Below are 23,880 nucleotides of genomic sequence, written 5' to 3' on the forward strand. Positions count from 1 at the left end.
AAAAAACAAGATCAGCAACATCAAGACTAAACCCAAATATGGAGATGCAACACGTGGCTCCCGATCAGCACGTCTTTTCAATACCCCATCGGCCTTGCCAAAATGCATCGTCCCGCAGAGGCGCTTGGCTATCGATCCCGAGCGAAAAAAAAAGGGGACGAACGAAAACTACTGACATCGATTGCGGGCAATGATTAGCGCGAAATAATGTTTGGATTGCGAAAATATTTTCACACAAGCACGATGCTAAAGAGTCCATTAGTCTATTTTGTGTTCCACGTGCGAAATTCGACAATGCCAAGCGATTTTCTGAAGACAAACGATCGAACACACACAGCCCAACATTGGTATTCTTAAAAAAAATTCTTTCCTTATATAAATATTTCATTATATAAATCTTATATAAATCCTTGGAAGGGAAAGAATATTTTTAAGAATGTTATTGTAAGAATCTTACGCTGGTATTCAAGAAAAAAAATCCTATATAAGCCTTATATAAATTCTTTAAAGGGAAAGAATATTTTCAAGAATATCATCGTAAGAATCTTGCGGTGGTTTTCTTAAGAAAATATATATAAATCTTTCCTTATATAAATCTTATATAAATCTTTGGAAGGGAAAGAACATTTTTAAGAATACTATCATAAGAACCTTACGATGGTATTCTAAAAAAAAAAACTTTATAAAAATATTTCCTTACATAAATCCTTGGAAGGGAAAGAATTTTTTAAGAATACCACCGTAAATCCATTATATCAAGAGCGCAGGTCAGAACGCGTAGTAACAAGTTTGAATTAAAAAAAAAATTGGATAAAAAGAAAATAGGCAATACTTGGTTTACGAACGGAGTGGTTAACTTATGAAATAGACTTAGTTGACAAAACTAGACAACTTTATGGATAGGGATGATAGATGGTAAAGGACATGGAACTATGTAGTATAGGCCCTATGGTCTCTTGCAGCCTCCTCCATTCTTATATTCGAACCCACTTGTGCCCGTGTCTCCCCGATACACTTTATATTTTATTCTGGTTAAAGACAAATTATTTCATGAGACCAAGATAGACAGATACAGCCATAACAAACAAATTTACACCCGTGACGACCTTTATATACTTTATTCTGGCTGACCCTGAAGATTTTTATTATATTTTATTCGGTTAAGGGCGTTAACTAGGGGATTCGAACTGGTTCGTTTATCTCAGTCAGGAATCCCTCTAGATTACGTCATCTGGAGTCACAACTGACTTGCTGGAATACGCAATCAATGCGCTCTTTAAAATTATAATTATCGTATTTGATCCTAACGATTAATTATCAGATATATTTTTTCTTTCAGTCTATTAAAAATGTGCTTAGTAATTTGCTCGTCATATTTATATACTTGTTATTATTACTATTATCATTAGTAATATTATCGTTATTGTTATTAGTTATCATTGTCATGTTCAAATGTGTGGTTTAGTGATTTTTCTAATCGAGAGTAAAGAGAAGTAGCAATGAAAGAAAAACAAATAAATAAATGAATAAATAGATAAATAAATGAATTAACAAATAGATAAATAAATAAGTAGAGTAAAATAAATTGATAAATAATTAAATAAATAAAAAACTAATAGATAATTAAATAAATAAATTAATAAATAATTAGATAAATAAATGAATAAATAAATAGATGAATAAATAATTAAATAAATAAATAGATGAATAAATAATTAAATAGATCAATTGAATGAATAAATAATTAAATGAATAAATAAATGAATAGATAAATAGAAATTAATAAATAATTAAATAAATAAATAGATGAATAAATAATCAAATAAATAAATTGGATGAATAAATAGATGAATAAATAAAGATAAATAAATGAATAAATAAATAAATGATTAAATAAATGAATAAATCAGGTACACACCGTCCTAGACTATAGCGAAAACACTGTATTGGTTACTTCACGTTCTTCAATACAAACGATCCTCTACGTCACAGAACCGTCACGACTACGTCACAGACGTCACATCCACGTCAAAGTGACGTCATACAAACGTCACAAAGACATAACATTCACGTCACAGGACCGTCACAGCCACGTCACAGAGACATTGCTACGTCACATAATCGTCACATCAACGTCAAAGTGACGTCATACAAACGTCACAAAGACATAGCATTCACGTCACAGGACCGTCACAGCCACGTGACAGATATATAACTACGTCACGTGACCGTCACATCCACGTAACAGAACCGTAACGTCCACGTTACAGCCACACTCATGTCATAGGACCGTCACAACTACGTCACTGGGCCATCACTTAACGTCAAGGACCGTCACACCCACGTCACAGATCCGTCACATTCACGTCACAGGCGTTACACCCACATCACACAACCGTCATACCCATGTCATAGAGAGACATCATAACCACGTTACATGGCCGTCACATCCACGTCACAGGAACGTCACACTTTATTCAAAACAGAAGACCCTATTGCAGAAGGACACAAGATTTTTTTTTTTTTTTTTTTTTAACAATTTTGGGTTGAACTTTTGGTGTCAAAGTTCAGGTGAACAATGATGTTCAGGTGAACAACGGTGTTCAATTGAACACGGGAAAGGCTGTCTCCCTGACAGACCTCACGTTCTTGCATCATGCAGTTTGCTGGGATTACTATCATGCAAAAATAATACATCAACAAATACACAGGTGCATGCATTATCCATGCACACATACATATACGTTTTCGTACGTGTTTACATAAGTCATTAGCTAGAGGAATGTAAATATATAAATGAGTGTCTGCACAAAATGAATACACAAGGTCTCATATGATCACCTGTATCATTATATTGTGTATACATGATATACAAATATATGAATGGTTCCACACAAGTATATATATAAATACACACATGCACCTACATCAAAATATGGTGTATATACAAAATATTATGTATGTATAGTTATGTATACACACACACAAATACATACACGAACGCACACACATACAAATACACACTTTATAAATACACTTAAGTTATGTGTATGAATGCATGAATGTACAAAAGATCTGTCATCTGTAAGTTTAAGTGATGCTAATTCTACACTACGAAAAGTGAGAGAAATGGTGATTGCCACCAACCCTTGCGCCGACAGAAATGCCCCTTGTCCGGCCCACGGCGACCCTCCTCCTCCTCCTCCTCCTCCTGCAAGAGGTCCGATTTTCTAAAGAATATTTCGAAAACCTTTTAAGGAGCCAATATCCTCGCCACTACTCATTTTCCTTCAATTCGCTCTCACTCAACTATTCCATTAAATACCTTGCTCAGCTTTCTCTTCCTCTTCTTCCTCCTCCTCCTCCTCAACTTTTATTTCATCTTCCTCCTCCTCTTCCTCTTTATCCTCCCCTTCCTCCATACCCTCCACCTCTTTCCTTCCTCCACATCCTTTCCCAAACCCACCAAATACTCCACACTCTACCCACCCACCCCCCTCCACCTCCCTACCCCCAACTGTACATACTACTGACGTCACGCCTCCCCATGACGTCACTCTACGCAGAGTTGTATGCCCTCTACAGCTACATTTTCATGTATAAAACGCTGTACAATAAAAGGCCAACTTTTCCCCCCGACGTTTTGATTTCCCAGAGTCATACTCCAGCCTCATGCACGGTCGATCTTCGTATTGTCAAAGATATAGGATAGTATTGTTTGTATATATATATAGACGAAACTGGATCTCTTTGTCTTTGGCCAACCTTGCAAAGGTGTGTTATCAGAATCCTTCCTCTCTCTTTTCTTTTCTTTCTCTCTTTCTCTTTTCTCTCTTTTCCCCCCATCTCTCTCTCTCTCTCTAAATATATATGTGTATCTCTGTTTTCCCTCTGTGTTTGTGTGTGTGTGTGTGTGTGTGTGTGTGTGTGTGTGTGTGTGTGTGTGTGTGTGTGTGTGTGTATGTGTGTGTTACATTCACCACCATGGTTTTGGATCACGTGTTGGTCTCATGATCGACAACTATTTCCCTCCTGGAAGAGAGTTCAGAGCTCATATATGGCCGATCTGTGTGTGTGTGTGTGTGTGTGTGTGTGTGTGTGTGTGTGTGTGTGTGTGTGTGTGTGTGTGTGTGTGTGTGTATGTGTGTGCGTGTGTCAATCACCATGGTCTTGGATCACATGTTGGACTCGTGATCGATACCTATTTCCTTCCTGGAAGAGAGCTCAGAGTTCATATATGACCGATCTATGGGTAAAGCTGTGACCTTACACGCACACACACACCCAACTCTCCGCCCACGAGAGTTGGAATAACGACACGCAGCGCAGCGATACTGAAATTATTTCAACCCTGAGTGGGATTTGAACCCGGAGCACCGTAGTGGCGGCCTGGAACTCTAACCACTGCGCCACGAGTCGTATGTATGTGTGTGTGTGTGTGTGTGTGTGTGTGTGTGTGTGTGTGTGTGTGTGTGTGTGTGTGTGTGTGTGTGTGTGTGTGTGTGTGTGTGTGTGTGTGTCACTATCTAAATATTCTTCTTTTCTTCTTTTTTCTTTCTTATTCCTCATTAAGCCTTACCGCCCGATTCTTCCTATCCCTGAAACATAGATTAACAAACCAAAATCATGAAAAAGACAAAAAATTCTGATCAGCTGGAACAGCAGCTGTAGCTCCTGGAAGCTGCCGCCACGAGATCTGAAGAACACTCCCGTTCCAGCTGTTCTTGAGAACAAATAATATACAAAGGATGGCGTCTTAACAAACATATTGAAGAAATCTTCAAGCAGTACCGTCCAGCTACATTTCACTGTCGAGTGTAAGTAGACATACACAAAGGTAAGTAGATACAGAGGTAAGTAGACTTACAGGTTAGTAGCTAAAGGTAAGTATGCTTTGTAGTGAGATGTTAATAAAAATGTGTTTATGTTAATTAACGCCTTTACCTACGAAAACGCACTATGTTTTATTTTGGTTAATTATATACAATCTTGTTCAGATGAAGGACGAAATCAATGTAAGATTAAATCTCGGTCGATTGAGAGGAAGGAGAGATAGGAAGAGAGGGATAAAGAGAGGGTGAAAAAGAGTGAAGATGAGAAAGAAAGGGAGAGAGACATAGAGAAAGGAAGGAGATAAAAGAGAGCTAGCGAAAGCGAGGATGAGAGCGAGAGAAAGAACGAAAGCGAGATCGAAAGAGATCGAAAGAGAGACCGAGAGAGATCGAAAGAGAGACCGAGAGAGATCGAAAGAGAGCGAGACCAAGAGAGATCGAAAGAGAGCGAGACCAAGAGAGATCGAAAGAGAGCGAGAGTGAGATAGATCGAAAGAGAGCGAGAACGAGAGAGATCGAATGAAAGTGAGATCGAGAGAGATCGAAAGAGAGCGAGACCGAGAGAGATCAAAAGAGTGCGAGATCAAGAGAGATCGAAAGAGAGCGAGACCGAGACTGAGATCGAAAGAGAGCGAGATCGAGAGAGATCGAAAGAGCGAGACCGAGAGAGATCGAAATAGAGCGAGACCTAAAGATCGAAAGAGAGCGAGACCGAGAGAGATCGAAAGAGAGCGAGACCGAAAGAGGTCAAAAGAGAGCGAGACCGAGAGATATCGAAAGAAAGCGAGACCGAGAGAGATCGAAAGAGAGTGAGACTGAGAGCGAGACCGAGAACGAGATCAAGAACGATTTCTTGCTCTCAGACACGAACCAAAGTCTCCAAGTGTCCGACGGTCACACTCGAACTCGAGGTCCTCCTCGGAGTTCGAGTGCGAGCTTCCACTCTGAGGCCACCATAGAGTCCTCAAGACCAGAGTGTCATAGAATCTATCTAGAACACCAGTTTAACTAGAAAACACATCATAACATCACACAAACTAGACTATCCTTCCCTTATCCCGTTTCGAATAATCTTCACACTTTAAGAGTTTTATACACAACGAGACCAGACCGTCAGGCCCGGCTGTCGGGGAGCTTTGAACTCGGGTCCCACGGTTAGGGCTGATTGTTTGTATTATATTGCTGCTATTAGCTATTTGTTTCCTAAGAGCTCAGATAAGTTTATTCTGGAGGGACAAATCACTTTTATGTATTAAACCCTGAGAGGAGACAACTGACATGACCTGACTTAACTTCCTGTTACGTCATATGACCCGAGTTCTTAGGTCCGTGTGACCCCGAACTCCTGTGACCTCACCTGATGGAGACCTGACCTACCCTGACCTGCCAACCCAACTTCTTGTTATTTCATATGACCCGAGTCCTCGGCCCTGTTTGACCTGAACTACAGCCTGTGAGTTGACCTCACCTGACCTGCCACGCCCTTGGGTCGGATACGACCACCTGAACGACACCGCAGAGACTTGGCAACACAACTATTGGGAAACAATAACAGTAGAAGGAGGAGGAGGAGGAGGAGGAATAGGAGGGGATGAGGAGGAGAAGGAGGGGAAGAGGAAGGAGTGGGGGAGGGAGATTGGATGGAGGAGAGGAAGGAGGGGGGAGGGGAGAGAGGAGGAGGAGGGGAGAGAGGAGGAGGAGGGGAGAGAGGAGGAGGAGGAGGAGGAGGGGGAAGGGTTGATGAGGGGGGGAAGGAGAGGGGTGGGCTTCTAGTTCAAATTGGATGCCATGCCAGATCTTCTGGTCCTCTTCTTCTCCTCGGCGCGCGGGAAGAGGGGCGGGAGGGCGATCGTCCCCTGTATGATCCTTCTTGTCTCGCGTCTGTCTCTCTGCGTCTTCTTTTCCGCTTCGGTCGGCGGGTCCGCGTCCTCTCCGGCCTTCTCTTTCCCGCTTCCGGCTATTTTTCTTCTTCAATTCCTTCTCCTTTCCTTCCTTATCCTGCATCTTCTTCTTCCTCTTCTTCCTGAATTCTCTTCTTTCCTTCGTCCCTTCCTCTTCCCCAATGCAATTCCCCTTGGCCTCTCCTTCATTTCTTCCTCTTCTTTCCTTCGTCGTCCTCTGTCCGTGCTGGTGTCCCGTCTATGTCTTCTGCGCCCTCCAACCCCCGCTCTCCATCACATTCCTCTCCCTTTCGCTTCACTCTTCCTGCGCTCCCGCTCTTTTCCGTGCGCTTTCCAGTCCCGGGAAAATCCCTTTTACTTTGCTTCTTATTCCAGTTCTTTTTATCCATTTCTTTGGATTCCTTCTCCTACTTGATTCCTTCTCTGTTCTGAGTCCCCGTTCTATGTATCCCTTTCCTTTTACTTTGCTTGTTTAGTTGCATTTAGTCCTCCGTGCCACTCCTCTACCCCTCCACGTCTGCATGCCCTGTTCCCTAACTATCTCCATTCCTTTTCTCTTCGGCTTTTGCCCCGCTTTCCCTTAACCCCTTCCCCACATCCCCCCCTGCCAGTCCTCGGCCTACCCCAACCACACCCCCCAATTTCTATTTCCATTTTTCTACCCTCTTCCCGAATTCGTCTCGAAAAGACTCCCTAGATCCAAGCCCTAGCTCCGCCGTCCCCCAAAAGTAAAGCCCCTTGGAGAGGCGCAGTGCCGTAGACCTACCGACCCCCCCCCCCCCATACCCCCCCCCTCCCACATACCACACCCCACCCAAGAAACTCACATGATGCCATCAAACACTACGCAAGCCCACCAGGGCCATTACGCAATAACGCCAGCGAATAAATTTTCATAACAGACGTACCCAAGTACACATACATTATACAAATAAACCACATACCAAGTAGCAAAACTCACATGATTGCCTGATTTTAAACATAAAGAAAAATTACTAAGAAAATTATGAATTAAGACTGAGCGTTTTCGTCTAATAAAACGTCTTCAGTGTACAACGGAAGGATAAATTGATCTCAAATATAAATCTACTTGTAGGTTCAGGAGGAAGATGGTATAATCCACATTAACAGAATACATCCCCAATATGAACATTTCAAAGGGGCAATGGTCTCCGGACATAATATCCGGACTTTTGATGACGTCATAAATAGACATCTTCCACGTGACCTTACGCCTCATGCTTCCTAGGTCACCAATCGAGTAAGGTCAGGCGTCCCTTAGTCCTTCCCCTGTCCTTCTTTTTGTAAGAGAGTGCTATAGCTATATAAGTATAGTACCCTTCTTTCTGTACTACTGAAGAGGACTGCAGCTTACAGTTGAAATAAACTCATCATTTCTAGTTTTTCCTTCTGCTCCAACTATGATTTTAGTTTATATATACATATATATATATATATATATATACATATATATACATATATATATATATATATATACACATATATATATAATACATATATACATATATATATAATACATATATATATATATAATATATATATAATATACACATATAGATATATACATAGTATATATGGGCAGATTTTCTCTTATACATACTACATTAAAAGTGATGGCTAATTGTGCATTTATTATTTTCTTAAATTTATATACATATATATATATATATATATATATATATATTATATATATATATATACACGTGTGTGTGTGTGTGTGTGTGTGTGTGTGTGTGTGTGTGTGTGTGTGTGTGTGTGTGTAAGTGTGGAAAGAAGAGAGACATCAATGTTGGGGGAAATGTTGCTAAAGTTTGATCAGACCATTCCGAGAAAAAAAAAGGGGGGAAGGGTCACAGTTTGTGAACACATGTTCATTGTCTATGACCGTTTTCCAAGTTTCTATTGTAAAGATAATCACAGATACACGTGCATACACAGATATATATATATATATATATATATATATATATATATATATATATATATTATAAATATATTGTATAAATATACCTTACTTGGATAGAAAAAATTAAAAAAGAAAATAATGTGAAGCAGAGCGCGTATAAGTACATCTCAGTGTACAATTGTAAATAAGAGCCCATATTCTCTGATTACTTCCGGACAAGATTTTTTTTTATAATTATATATATTTGAAATATTTTATGCTGAAGATCATAGTCCTATATATTACAATATACAGTTATGCCACACTAATGCTAAACTTATAGTATAAGTATTTATTATTGTCCTTATATACCATTTTATATGCCCATATAAATATATAAATATATATAGTATGTTTCTTATATAAATATATATATAAGGCAAATATAGTATAAAATAAAATATACACATTTAGTAAATAATATAAATAATATATAATAATATATATATATATAAGTGTAAGATATATAACATAGTGGTAGAGAGAAAGAGAGACTACAATGTTGGGAAAAGTGAGCTAAAAAGGGAGGAGGAGAGTTGAACAAAGGAGAATAAAGGGGAGTAGGAGGGTCATCAGGATAGGAATTATGATAATATTATTGTATATATCGATGCGTGCATTATATATATATATCGTATATATATATATATATTGTGAAGTGGAAGGAGGAAACAAGAAACTAAATGAAGCAGAGCTCTCTTTCCGATAGTTAGTGTGATCAACATCCATACAATTGTACAAATTCAATGTAAATGTTTTCTTTTGATGTACAACTTCCATAACATGAAAAATTATTCATCGTCACCATAGCACATTTTTATCCGATAAAGATATAAATAGTACCAATAGTCCCTTCCATCAATAGGATTAATATTTAAAGCATCCCCAATGAAAGCATAAAAAAATAATTTTCGTTATTGACATTCCTAATTTACATGTATAAAAAATGAGAGGGATGTTGGTCTGTCTCTCCTGCAAATTCACTTAAACAGACATGGGAAGGGGTCTTGGGGGGGAGTGGAAAGGAAGTGTAAAGGAATTTAAGGGGGTAGGAGAAGTGGCCACGTGGGAAAATAGAACGATAATAAATGTAGGTAGAAGGAGCTGAGGGGATTGGAAAAAAGGAGAGTATATATAGAGGAGGAGAGCGCGGGGGAGGTCTGGGGGAGGGACAGAAGTGGACGGGGGATAGGAGATGCATTATTGGGAGCTCTGGGGAATGTGGGATAGGGTAGGAGTTAGGGATAGGGTGGAAAACAAAATAGGGTTAGTCACAACCGCCACAAAAGGAAAAAAAGTAATGTCAATCCATTCAAACTAAAAGGAAAGAATGAAATACAAAAAGAAAAAATATACAAACACACAAGAAAAAATATAGAAAAAAAATAAATATAATTGAACTACATAAAAAAAAAAATAGGGGAATAAACAAAATAAAATGGAAATTAATTGAAATGAAGAAAAAATACGGGGGGGAGACCCTTGCCTTCGGGACAAAAGAGCATAACAGGCAGGAAAAAAAGGAACACAAAAATTGTTAGCGCCCCCCTAAAAATACACTTAAAAAGACATGATCATACGGAGAAAAAAAAAAAAAAAAAAAAAAAAAAAAGAAAAAATTGTGCGCTACACAGGACAGCTACCAGGGAGACAAATTCCCACGGAAAGAAAGTGCAATAAGAAGTGCAAAAGCCGAACGAGACCCCTAGAGCACCCCCACCCTACCCCTCCACCCCAGCCACTCATCCCCAGAACTGACCCAACCTCTCCACGCGACCATCCCGCACCCACCAGCTCCCCTCCCACCCCACGCATCTCTCCCACTCCATCACCATTCCTCTCTCACCCCCCCACCCCACTCTCTCTCCACCCACCACGCCCCTCCCCTCTCCCACCCATGCATCTCGCCCTCCTCCTCCCTCTACCCCCTTTCCCATCCCCCCTTCCCTCCCCTTCCCCTCTCCCTCCCCCCTCTCTCCCGCTCCCCCTCCCCCCCTCTCCTACTCACGGAAAGGGTTGAGTACCATTTGGACGACCTCCCGCGCGTCTATTCACTCACGACTTTTGAATATATTTGTCCCCGAGTCTGCGGTTGCGGTTGCGGTCGCCGCCGCGGACGGACCGCTCGACCGATTCCAATAGAGCGCAGCGGCGGTAAATTAAAATATTCTTTTGTGGTCCCATGTCTGGAGGACCAGGAGGACAAGGACTACGATCAGGGTGAGGAGGAGGAGGAGGAGGAGGAGCAGTATTAATAGGATGAAGAAGAGGAGGAGGGGAGGAGGAGGAGAAGGCGGAGGAGCAGCGGCAGCAGTAATAGGAGGAAGAGGAGGAGCAGGAAGAGGATGAAGAAAGGGTAGGAGCAGAAGGAAGAGGAGGAGAAGGAGGAGGAAGAGGAGGTAGTGGAGGAGGAGGAGGCGGAGGAGTAGCAGCAGCAGTAATAGGAGGAAAAGGAGGAGGAACAGCAGTAATAGTTGAAAGAGGAAGAGCAGGGAGAGGATGAAGAAGAGAAGAAGAGGAGGAGAAGAAGAGGAGGAGAAGGAGGAGGAAAAGAAAAAGGACAGGAGGAGAAGAAGAGGAGGAGAAGGAGGAGGAAAAGAAAAAGGACAGGAGGAGGAGGAGGAGGAGGAGGAGGAGGAGGAGTGGCAGGAAGAGAAGTAGGTTATCTATCATTATCTACTTATTTTATCTATTCATCTATTTAATTACTTATTTGTTTATAAATTTATTTTTTATTTTTTATTATTATTATTATTTTTTTTTTTTTTTGCATCCGATCTAGTTATGGACCAAAAGGTCATTCTCGGCATACTCTTCCTTTGTAAAACCCTTTGTAAGAGAACGTGTGAATTGAGTAATACTGTGACATTAATTACAAGGGATTACAAAGGCGGAGCATGGCGAAAGAAGACATTTTGGTCCATATGATTATCAATCAAACCATTCCTGGTAGGAAGTGAAAAACCTTTAAACTTTTTCCAATCATTATTTACATATATATATATATATATATATATGTATGTATATATATGTTGAACTTTTATCTTGTACCATCCCTCCGTTCTTCTGCCCAATTCAAACCTTTCCTGAACCAGTTCCCTGTCAAGACCTCTTCGATGCAGGGAAGGACAGAAGCGCTGGTTACTATTGACAAAATGTAACTCCTTTGCCTAAAACCATCACTGGCGAAGTGTTTTTCAATTCTATGAAATAAAAATAAATGAATAGATAAAAAAGGAGAAGAGGAGGAAGTAGATGGAAAATGAGATGATTATGTAGAAGAGTTAGAAGAATAGAAAGAAGAATAGGAAGAATAGGAAGAGAAAGAAGAATAGGAACAAAAAGGGTAAGAAGAAGAACTGGAAGAAAGAGGATAGGAAGAAGTATAGGAAGAAGGAAACAACAAGAGGAAGAAGAAGAAAAGAAGAAGAAAACAAGAGCAACAACAAAAGAAAGAAGAAGAAAAAGAGGAAGAAGAATAGGAAGAAGAAAATAACAACTACAACAAGAGGAAGATGAAGATGAAGATGAAGAAAAAGAAGAAAAGAAGAAAAAGAAGAAAACTACAAACAACAACAACATGACAAAGAAAAAGAGAAAGAAGAAGAAGAAGAAGACAACAAGAGCAACAACAAAAGAAAGAAGAAATAGAAGAAAAAAAGAAGAACAGGAAGAAGAAAACGATAACAACAACAACAACAAGAGGAAGATGGAGACGAAGAATAATAATAAGAAGAAGAACAAGAACAAGAAGAGGAAGAACTTAAAAACTCAACACCAATACCTACTAACGAGGCGCCAACGAAACGACCCGGGGCAACTGTACATAGACTCTGACTACGAGGAAGTGTAGTACCAGGTTCCCTGTAATGTGATACTCGACCCAATACAATGGACGGAACCACATTCGGTCCACAAATTCCAAACCTTATCTCGATTTCAGTTCCCGGTTCTCGACCAGCTTAATCGCAAAGTCATTTTATTATTATGTGGGTAATCTGCTTATAGATGTCACTGGGTTAAGTCTTTGTCGGTTAACCCTTTTGGAGTAAACTCTTTAACTCGGTTAAGCTTTTGGTGGAAAATCTTTAACATGGATGTCGCCTGGCGATTCTATTGAAGACACACACACGCACACACACACACACACACACACACGATAGCGCGGTGGTAGAGTTCCCGGCTGCCACTACGGCGGTCCGGGTTCGAATTCTGCCCAGGGCTGAAATAATTCCAGTATCACTGCGCTTCGAGTCGTTACTCCAACTCTCGTGGACGGGGAGTTGGGTGTGTGTGTGCATGTAAGGTTACAGCATTACCCATAACTGTCGATCACGAGTCCAACACGTGATCCAAAACCATGGTGAATCACACACACACACACACATACACACTAATGCAAACTGATTCAATTCCACTTAATGCCAACATTAATATTAACATACCGACCACTAAAACACCATTTCATACTTACCAGACTAATACTACGCCATCCGTATTACCATAACATCATCATCACCAATCACATGTCTATCACTATCACCACCACCATAATGCTATCACCATAAAACCATTAACACCTCCTTCATGATATTACCATTACCACCACGAACAACAACAAGCACACAACTATTACCATACAATCACCACCATAACTATCACCAACCACATACAAATTCCATTACCACCACCACTAAAGAACTACCACCATTGTTACTCCTATCAACGATTACACGGTCAGTACCACAATCACTACAACTACTACAGTACAACCAATCAACCACCACAATACCATTACTATTACCATTACCAGCACAATCACCACCACTACTAAAACTACGATATATCCAGTATCACCACCACGAAATCATTGCTACCATTACTACCACCACCAACACCTACAGCCACCATCAGCCCCCACAGCCACCACAGCCACCACACCATGATCGGCTGAGATCCCCCACAGCTGCCTTCTTCCTGGCCTTACTTTATTGTGAATTCGGATAAACTCCTCATTGTGTTTCCAATTCAATTTCCTGCTATCGCCAACGTCCATTGCAACGTCTCCCTCCTGACCCATCCATTCGGCCCGCCCCGAAACCGCCCGGCCAACCGCCCACCCGCCCGCCGCCCGCAGACCAGGCCCCGCCTAACAGGAACCTCTCTTTTTACCGCGGGCGGCTGCTGTGAGGCTGACCCCACCCCAACCTCAGCCACCGTCTTGTTTTATGTTTTTTTTTGTTTTTACTTGAGACTTTTTATCAACGCAAGCCACACCCCACTGAACATGGATACAGTACACAACGATACATGCAACAGACACATACACAGACGCACAGACGTACAGACACACTCTGAAAAGTCCACAGAGTCACAGTCATGGATGCTGAAACCTTCGCAGTTTCTTTATATCGGGGGAGGGGGGGAGAGGGGGAGGGGGAGAGGGAGGGGGAAGGGGAGAGGGAGGGGGAAGGGGAGAGGGAGGGGAGAGGGAGGGGGAAGGGAAGGGGGAGGGGGAAGGGGGAGGGGGAAGGGGAGAGGGAGGGGAGAGGGAGGGGGAAGGGGAGAGGGGGAGAGGGGCGCCATCGTCTTTTCCACTTTTCTCATCGTCGTCGTCGTCATCTCATTCTTTGCCTTGTTCCTCTCCCACTCAGTCTCCTTCCCCTCCTCCTCCTCCTCCTCCTTTTCTTAGTTATCATCTCTTTTTTCCTTCTCTTTTCCTCTCCACCTCTTTCCCCTTTATCAAATTCACTGTCCCTTTCCCCTCGTTTTTCTCCTCCTCCTCTTCCTACTCCTCCATCGTCATGTTTTTGTCCTCCCCCTTCCTCTTCTCTCTCCTCCTCTCTCCCTTCCTCTCCTCCCTCCTCCCCTTTCCTCTTCTCTCTTCTCCCCTCTCCCCTTTCCTCTTCTCCCCTCTCCCCTTTCCTCTTCTCTCTTCTCCCCTCTCCCCTTTCTTCTCCTCTCTCCTCCCCTCTCCCCTTTCCTCTTCTCTCTTTTCCCCTCTCCCCTTTCTTCTCCTCTCTCCTCCCCTCTCCCCTTTCCTCTTCTCTCTCCTCCCTTCTTCCCCTTCCTCTTCACTCTTCTCCCTCCTACCCCTTCTTCTTCTTTCTTCTCCCCTCTCCCTCTTCTTATCCTCTCTCCTCCCCTCTCCCCTTCTCTCTTTTCCCTTTCCCCTTTCCTCTTCTCTCTCCTCCCTTCTTCCCCTTCCTCTTCACTCTTCTCCCTCCTCCCCCTTCTTCCTCTTCTTTCTTTTCCCCTCTCCCTCTTCCTCTTCTCTCTTCTCCCCTCTCCCTTTCCTCTTCTCCCCTTTTCCTCTTCTCTCTTCTCCCCTCTCCCCTTCCTCTTCTATAGTCCCCCTTCTCCCCCTTCCTCTTCTCTCTCCTCCCCTTCCTCTTCTATCTTCTCTCTCCTCCCCTCTCCCCCTTCCTCTTCTTTCTCCTCCCGTCTCCCCCTTCCTCTTCTCTCTCCTCCCGTCTCCCCCTTCCTCTCCTCCCGTCTCCCCCTTCCTCTCCTCCCGTCTCCCCCTTCCTCTTCTCCCCTCTCCCCCTTCCTCTTCTCCCCTCTCCCCCTTCCTATTTTATAGCCTCCCCTCTCCCCTTCCTATTTTATAGCCTCCCCTCCCCCTTCCTATTTTTTAGTCTCCCCTCTCCCCCTTCCACTTCTCTCCCCTCCCCTCTCCCCTCTTCCAGAAAGACCTCAGGAGACCGTCCATGCGATTAAACCGACCGACCTCTGGCTGATATTGAAAAGCAAGGAAAAGGGAGACGGGTGGGGGAGTGTGGGGGGGGGTTAGGGAAGGGAATACAAGCCCCCCTCTCTTCCCCCTAGCCCACTCCCCCCCTCCTCCTCCTCCGCCTCCTCCTCCGCCGCCGCCGCCGCGTCAGCCACTTGGACGATGTTTCTTAAAACAAGGTTGGAGGGTGAGTGTGGGGGGAGGGGGCAGGGGGGAGAGGATTGTGAGGGCGGATTGGGGGGGATTTCGAGGAGGTTTTGGGGGGCGGGGGTATTTGGGGGTGTGGTTACTTAGAGGGTATCTGGGAAGGGAAGGGATATTTAGTGTGGAGATATTCGGGAGAGTGGTTATCTGGGGTAAGGATATTTGAGGGGATATTTGGGGACTGGTTATCTGGTGGAAGGATATTTGGGGGGATATTTGGGGAGTGGTTATCTAGAGGGCGTCTAGGGGTGGGATATTTGGGGTGGGAATATTCGGGGAAGTGGTTATTTAGAGGATATCTGGAGGATGGGATATTTAAGGTGGGGATATTTGGGGGAGTGGTTAATTAGAGGGTATCTGGGGGGATATTAGGGGTGGGGATATTCGGGGAAATGGTTAGAGGGTATATGGGGGGAAGGGATATTAGGGGTGACTTGGGAGAAGGGGTATTTGGGGGAGTGGTTATTTAGAGGGTATCTGGGGGATATTAGGGGTGCAGATATTCGGGGGAGTGGTTATTTGTAGTATCTGGGGGTAGGGATATTTGGGGTGACTTGGGGGTGAGGGATATTTGGGGGGACTTTGGGGGCAAGGGATATTTGGGGTGACTTAGGGAGGGATATTTGGGGTGACTTGGGGGAGGAAGGGATATTTGGGGGGACTTGGGGAAGGGATATTTGGGTGGGGGAGGGATATTTGGGGGGACTTGGTGTAAGGGATATTTGGGGTGACTTGGGGAGAAGAAGGGATATTTGGGCTGACTTGGGGGGGAGGAAGGGATATTTGGGGGGACTTGGGGGGAGGGGAGTTACCAGGATCCCGAGGAAGGAGAAGAGCAGCCTCTGGGGAGACCTTGTGTCCACGATTTATGGACGCGCCACGCCACCTGCACCTACACACACCCGGCAGGAGCTACACAGGTTAGGGGGACCGGAATGGGTGGAGCCGGAATGGGAACCGGAATTGGGGAACGAAATAGGGGCTGGAATAGGGGGAACGGAATCGAGGCTGGAATGGGGATCGGAATAGGAACCGGAATAGGGACAGGAATTGGGGCTGGAATAGTGAGTGGAATTGGGAACGGAATGGGTGGGGCCGGGATGGGGGCTGGAATTGGGGCCGGAATGGGCGGGGCCGGAATGGGTGGGACCGGAATGGATGAGGCCGGAATGGGACTGGAATTGGGGCTGGAATTGGGGAACGGAATAGGGGCTGGAATGGGAACTGGAATTGGGTCTGGAATTGGGAAACGGAATAGGGGCCTGAATGGGAACTGGAATTGGGGCTGGAATTGGGGCCGAAATAGGGGCTGGAATGGGGAAAAGAATGGGGACTGGAATAGGGACAGGAATTGGGGATGAAATGGGTGTGGCCGGAATAGTGGCTGGAAAGGAGGCCGGAATAGGGGCTGGAATGGGGGGAACGGAAGGATTGTAATATGGACAGGAATGGGGGTCGGAATAGGGGCTGGAATGGGTGGAGCCGGTATGGGTGGAGCCGGAATGGGTGGGCCCGGAATGGGTGGAGCTGGAACGGGGGCTGGAATGGGGGCTGGAATGGGGGGAACGGAAGGATTGTAATGGGGACAGGAATAGGGGCTGGAATGGGGACCGCAATGGGTGGAGCTGGAATGGGGGCTGGAATGGGAGCCAGAATGGATGGAATGGAATAAGGGCTGGGAACAAGAGGAAATGTCCGGGATCCGGAAAGGAAAGGGGCTGGGGGCAGGAAAGTCCTGAAGGATGTTCGAAAGGATTTCTTTGGGGGAGAGTCCCGAAGGAGAGTCCCGGAAGGTGAAGAGCCTACGCCAGGAGGCGCTGAGTAGCTGCGGCCGAAGCCGTCAACTTTACCCTGTGCGCTTTGGGGATTGTTGAGGGGCAGGTAACTGTATCTGCTGGGAATCGGACAGGAGTGCGGGATTCGAGCCCACAAATGAATACGAGACCAGCACGTTTCCCAAAACGCCATCACGGCAGTGAAAGTTCCCGAAGATGGCACCCGTTGAGAGCGGTTCACGCAAGAAATGTTTCGGCACCAAGTTCCCGATTTATCGGCAACTTGTTCCCGTTTTTGCTCGTGTGAACCGGGCTTAAAGGTTCGAGAAAAAGTTCCGGGGGACCCAGTTCTGGAATGGGGACCAGATGAGGGAGGCGTAGACAGGGCATCCGGGAGTACCGGTAAGTGTTGGAGCCCTCGAGACCGGAAGTTCTGGGAACAAGAGGAAACGTCCGGGATCCGGAACTAACGTCTCTCATCCTTTTATTTTGTGCGTTCATTCATGAGTAAAAAATAAATAAATAAATAAATAAATAAAAATTATATATATATATATATATATATATATATATATATATATATATATAATAATAATAATAATATTAATAATAATAATAATTAAATCAAAACATATACATAATAATGATAATAATAATTACAATAATATAATAATAATAATGTATGATAATGATAATGATAACAATGAAAAAATAATTATAATGATAATAGTAATAAATAAGTAAATATATAAATAAATGAAAATATAGTTAAACAGTAATGAAATAAACACTTTCCTTAACGTAAAAAAAAAAAAAAAAAAAAAAAAAAAAAAAAAATTATATATATATATATATATATAATAATATTAATAATAATAATAATAATTAAATCAAAATATATACATAATAATGATGATAATAATTACAATAATATAATAATAATAATAATAATAATGTATGATAATGATAATGATAACAATGATGAAAAAATAATTATAACAATGATAATAGTAATAAATAAGTAAATATATAAATAAATGAAAATATAGATAAACAGTAATGAAATAAACACTTTCCAACGCCAAAACACGATTTCATACAAAGTCGGAGGTGGGAGTAGGGTTTTATTATTTTTTTTTTCCGGGTAACGGGTTATCACATTGGGTAATTTTTCCTCCGACATCCTACCTCCAACTTCCACTTGAATTACTAGAATATGACTTCGCTAAGAGAAACCTAGGCTTCCCTAAAAACATTCGTATAGGTTCACAATCTCTTAGTTCACCCATTCAGATTCGGTATGAATATAACGGAAAGATAATTTGGTATTTGGAGATTCGAAAAATCAAAATATCATAACCGAAGTCGTTTTCAAGTATAAAAAAAAAAAAAAAAAAAAAAAAAAAAATAGTAAGATAAAATAAATAATAAAAAAATTAAATGATAAAATAATAATAATGATAATAATAATAATAATAATAATAATAATAATTAAAAATAAAATAAAAATAAAATAAATAAATAAATAAACAAAAAAGAACTCTTGAATTTCGGCGCTGCTGAAACCCACAGAAGCCAAGCGTGACCATCCGGCGATGACGCACAGCGTACAAGACGAGGTCACTGCTTTCTGTCGCTGGGTCACTTCACCAAAGACGGACTCTCGGAAAGAGTCCCCCTCTCTCTCTCTCTCTCTCTCTTGCGTTTCTTTCTTCATTTCTCTCTCTCCCTTTTTCTCTTTCTTTCTTTCTCTCCCTCTCTTCTCCCTCTCTCTCTCTCTTGTGTTTCTTTCTTCATTTCTCTCTCTCCCTTTTTCTCTTTCTTTCTTTCTCTCCCTCTCTTCTCCCTCTCTTCTCCCTCTCTCTCTCTCCCTCCCTCTCTTCTCTCTCCCTCTCTTGCGTTTCTTCATTTCTCTCTCTCCCTTTTTATCTTTCTCTTTCTCTTTCTCTCTCTCTCTCTCTCTCTCTCTCTCTCTCTCTCTCTCTCTCTCTCTCTCTCTCTCCCTCTCTTGCATTTCTTCATTTCTCTCTCTCCCTTTTTATCTTTCTCTTTCTCTCTCTCTCTCCCTCTCTCTCCAAGTAATTGAATAACGTTCTCGGTTTCGTCTCTTGGCGCCAGAAAACGTTGAATAACGTTCTTGGCTTCGTCCCTTGGCGCCAGAAAACGTTTACGGACCTTCCCTCAACTACATAATGAAAGAGACAGACGCCTCCCGTGAGGAGGTATATACAGTGTACATTCTCTCTCCCCACCCCACCTCTCTCCTCTCTCTCCCCTCTCCCTCTCTCCCCACCCCTCTCCTATCTATCTCTCTCCCCACCCCCTCTCTCTCTCTCCCCACCCCTCTCCTCTCCTCTCTCTCTCTCCCCACCCCACCTCTCTCCCCACACCCCTCCTCTCTATCTCTCCCCACCCCACCTCTCCCCACACCCCTCCTCTCTATCTCTCCCCACCCCTTTCCTCTCTATCTCTCCCAACCCCTCTCCTCTCACTCTCTCTCCCCTCTCCTCTCTCTCCCTCTCTCCCCCACCTCTCTCTCTCTCTCTCTCTCTCTCTCTCTCTCTCTCTCTTTCTTTTAAAGAAGACCAGTCTGAGGCAACGGGGATAAAGGAAAGTGGAAGGAGAAAATAAAATGAGGAAGAAAAGATGACAAAGAAAGGGGGAAGAGAGGGAGGGAGAAGAGGAGGAGGAGGGAGAAGAGGAGGAGGAGGAGGGGGAAGACAATGAGGACAGGGAAGAGCAGGAGGAGGGGAAGAGAAGGAGAGGGAAGAAGAGGAGGAGGGGGAAGAGAAGGAGGAATGGGAAAAAAAGAGGAAGGAGGAAGAGGAGGGGAGGGGGAAGAGAAGGAGGAAGAGGAGGGCAAGAAGAGGGAAGGGGAAGAGAGGAAAGAGAAAAGGAGAGAAAAAGGAAAGAGAATCGGTAGGTGGAAGAGAAGAAGTGGAAGGGACGAGAGAAAGGGGGGAGAAAATGGGGAGAAAGTGGGGAGAAAATGGGGAGAAAGTGGGGAGAAAATGAAGAGAAAGTGGGGAGAAAGTGGGGAGAAAATGGGGGAGAAAGTGGGGAGAAAACGGGGGAGAAAATGGGGGGCTGAATATCGCTTGAACAGGACTGGGAGAAAATAAATGGAGATAGGAAGGGAGATTAAGCGGTGGGAGAGGGGAGAGAAAAGAGACTGTGATGAGAAGGGTGATAGGGTGACCGGAAATTGTGGGGGGAGAGAGGGGGAGAGGGGAAGAGGAGGGGAGAGGGGGAGAGGGGAAGAGGAGGGGAGAGGGGGAGAGGGGAAGAGGAGGGGAGAGGAGAGGGAAAAGAGGAGGGGAGAGGGAAAAGAGGAGGTGAGAGGGGGAGAGGGGAAGAGGAGGGGAGAGGAAAAAGAGGAGGTGAGAGGGGGATAGGGGAAGAGGACAGGGAGAGGGAAAGAGGAGGAGAGAGGGGGAGAGGGGGAGAGAGGAAGAGGAAGGGAGAGGGTGAGAGGGGAAGAGGAGGGGAGAGGGGGAGAGGAGGGGGAGAGGAGGGGGAGGGAAGGGGGAGATGAGGATGAAAAATGAGGGAAGAGGGAAAGGAGGGAGAGGAATAGGAAAGGTGAGGTAAAGGGAAAGTGAGGGAGCGGACGGGAAGGGGGAAAGGGAAAGGGCGAAAGGGAAGGGGGAAGGGGAAAGGGGAAAGGGGAAAGGGAAGGTGAAACGGTACGAGGAAGGGTGTGTGGCTGGGTGAGGGAATGGGGGAATGGAGAGGAGAAGAGGAGGAAAAGAGGAGGAGGAGGAGGAGGAAGAGGAGGGTTGGAAGCAACGAATAAAGAATGGAAGCTGAGAGGTAGAGGGAGAAGGAAGGGGGAAGGGGAAGGGGAAGGGGAGGGAAGGGGAGGGGGGAAGAAAGGGGAGGGGGAAGGAAAGGGGAAGGGGAAGAAAGGAGGAGGAGGAAGGGAGGAGGAGGAGGAGGAGGAAGAAGGGAGGAGGAGGAGGAGGAGGAAAGGAGGAGGAGGAGGAGGAAAGGAGGAGGAGGAGGAAGGAAGGAGGAGGAGGAAGGGAGGGGGAGGGGGAAAAAGAGGAGGATGAAGGTGGAAGTATTAATGATGGGGGAGGGGGGAAGAAGGGGAGAGAGCAAGAAGGAGTGGGGGGAAGGGAAGGGAAGGGTAGGGGGAAGGGAATGAGTGTGAATAGGAAAAGGATAGGGAGAGAGGAAAGAGAGAATAGTCAAAGAGAGAGAGACATAGATATATAGACAGATAGGTATATAGATAGCTAGTTAGCTGTATAGATAGGGAGGGAGAGAGAGGGAGAGGGGGAGAGAGAGAGAGATAGAGAGAGAGAGGGAGAGAGAGAGGGAGAGAGAGAGAGAGATAGATAGAGAGAAAGAGAGAGAGAAAGAGAGAGTCAGAGAGATCGTTCTGCATCATATCGCAAATTCTCTGAATTCCTCGACCTTTGCCTCCTGATATGAGATATACCACGCCTTAGCAACAGCCCCAATATACGCCTACTGAGGGTGAGGTTTGATATATTTCATCCACGCTTTATACCTTTGTTTCATTAGCACACTCGATATATCAGCCTCAGTATTAGACCCGATATGTCAGCCTCAATATCAGACCCGATACGTCAGCCTCAATATTAGGCCCAGTATGCCAGCTTCAATATTAGACTAAATATGTCAACCTTAATATTAAACCCGATATATCAGCCTCAGTATTAGACCCGATATGTCAGCCTCAATATCAGACCCGATATGTCAGCCTCAATAGACCCGGTATGCCAGCCTCAGTATTAGACTCAATATGTCAACCTTAATATTAGACCCGATATATTAGCCTCTTTATTAGACCCAATATGTCAGCCTCAATATCAGACCCGATATGTCAGCCTCAGTAGTAAATACGATATGTCAGCCTCAATAGTAGATCTGATATATTAGCCTCAATATTAGACCCCATATGGCAGCCTCAATATTAGACCCGATATGTCGGCCTCAATATTAGACCCGATATGTCGGCCTCAATATTAGACCCGATATGTCAGCCTCAGTATTAGACCCGATATACCAGCCTCGCAGCAGACCCAATACATCAGCCTCAATATTAGACCCGATATGTTAACCTCAATATTAGACCCGATATATCAACCTCAATATTAGATCCGATATGTCAACATCGGAGCAGACTCGATATATCAGCCTCGATAATAGACCCAATATATCAGCCTCAGTAGTAGATACGACATACCAGCCTCAGTACCAGATTCAATACATCAGCCTCAATATTAGACCCGGTATATCAGCCTCAATATTAGACCCGATACGTCAGCCTCAGTAGCAGGCCCGACATGTCAGCCTCAATATTATACCCAATATGTCAGCCTCAATAGAAAACCCGACTTACCAGTCTCGGAACAGACCCGATATATCAGCCTCGATATTAGACCCTGTATATCAGCCTCAACATTAGACCCGGTATGTCAGCCTCAGTATCAGACCCGATACATCATAGCCTCAGACGAGGCACAATCTCGGCTTCAACCGAAGTCCTGATATATATCTTGGGATTCGAAGAGAAGCTTCCGAAGTCGCTGTTCTTGGCCATCAAATTTTCAGACGTCTTCGCGACGACATCGGAGATCCAGTACGCGCGACCTCTGCGAACTCTGTGGGGAGCTCCTGGAGCGGGTTTCCTTCTCGAAGTCGTGGGAGGAGGAACACGAAGTGCCGGGGAAGGGGAAGGGAAGGAGGGTGTCTGGGTCAAAGGAGAATTCAACACACAGGCGGCTCGGTTATGGAATGAGGGGAGGAAGGAAAGGAGGGGAGAATGGGGAGGGAAGAGGAGAGAAGGAAGGAAAGGAAGAAAGAGAAGGAGAAGGAGAGAGGAGGAGAGATGGGGAGAGAAGGGGAGAGGAGGGGAGAGAAGGGGAGAGAAGGGGAGAGAAGGAGAAGAGGAGGAGAGAAGGAGGAGAGAAGGAGAAGAGAAGGGGAGACAAGGGGAGACGAGGGGAGAGAAGGAGAGAAGGAGGAGAGAAGGGGAGAGAAGGAGAAGGGGAGAGAAGGAGGAGAGAAGGGGAGAGAAGGAGGAGAGAAGGGGAGAGAAGGAGGAGAGAAGAGGAGAGAAATGGAGAGGAGGTAAGAGAAAAGGAGAGGAGGGGAAAGAGGGAGAGAGAGGGGTAGAGAAGGGGAGAGAAGGGGAGAGAAGGGGAGAGAAGGGAAGGGAAAAAAGGGAAGAGAAGGGAAGAGAAGGGAAGGGAAAAAAGGGAAGAGATGGAGAGGTGAGGGGGAGAAGGAGAGAGATGGGAGGAGATAGAAAGGGAGAGCAAAGGGGAGGAGGGGGAAGAGAGAGAAAGAGAGAGAAGGAAGCAAAAGGGAATAGAAGGAGAAAGGAAGAGAAGGAAAGAGAAGGGGAGAGGAGAGAGACGGGGAGAGATGGGGAGAGATGGGGAGAGATGGGGAGAGAAGGAGAAGGAAAGGGAAGAAGGAGAGATATGGGGAG

This window comes from Oratosquilla oratoria, chromosome 40 (assembly GCF_046742065.1).
Source record: "Oratosquilla oratoria isolate Oo_2021 chromosome 40, ASM4674206v1, whole genome shotgun sequence".
Lineage (NCBI taxonomy): Eukaryota > Metazoa > Arthropoda > Malacostraca > Stomatopoda > Squillidae > Oratosquilla > Oratosquilla oratoria.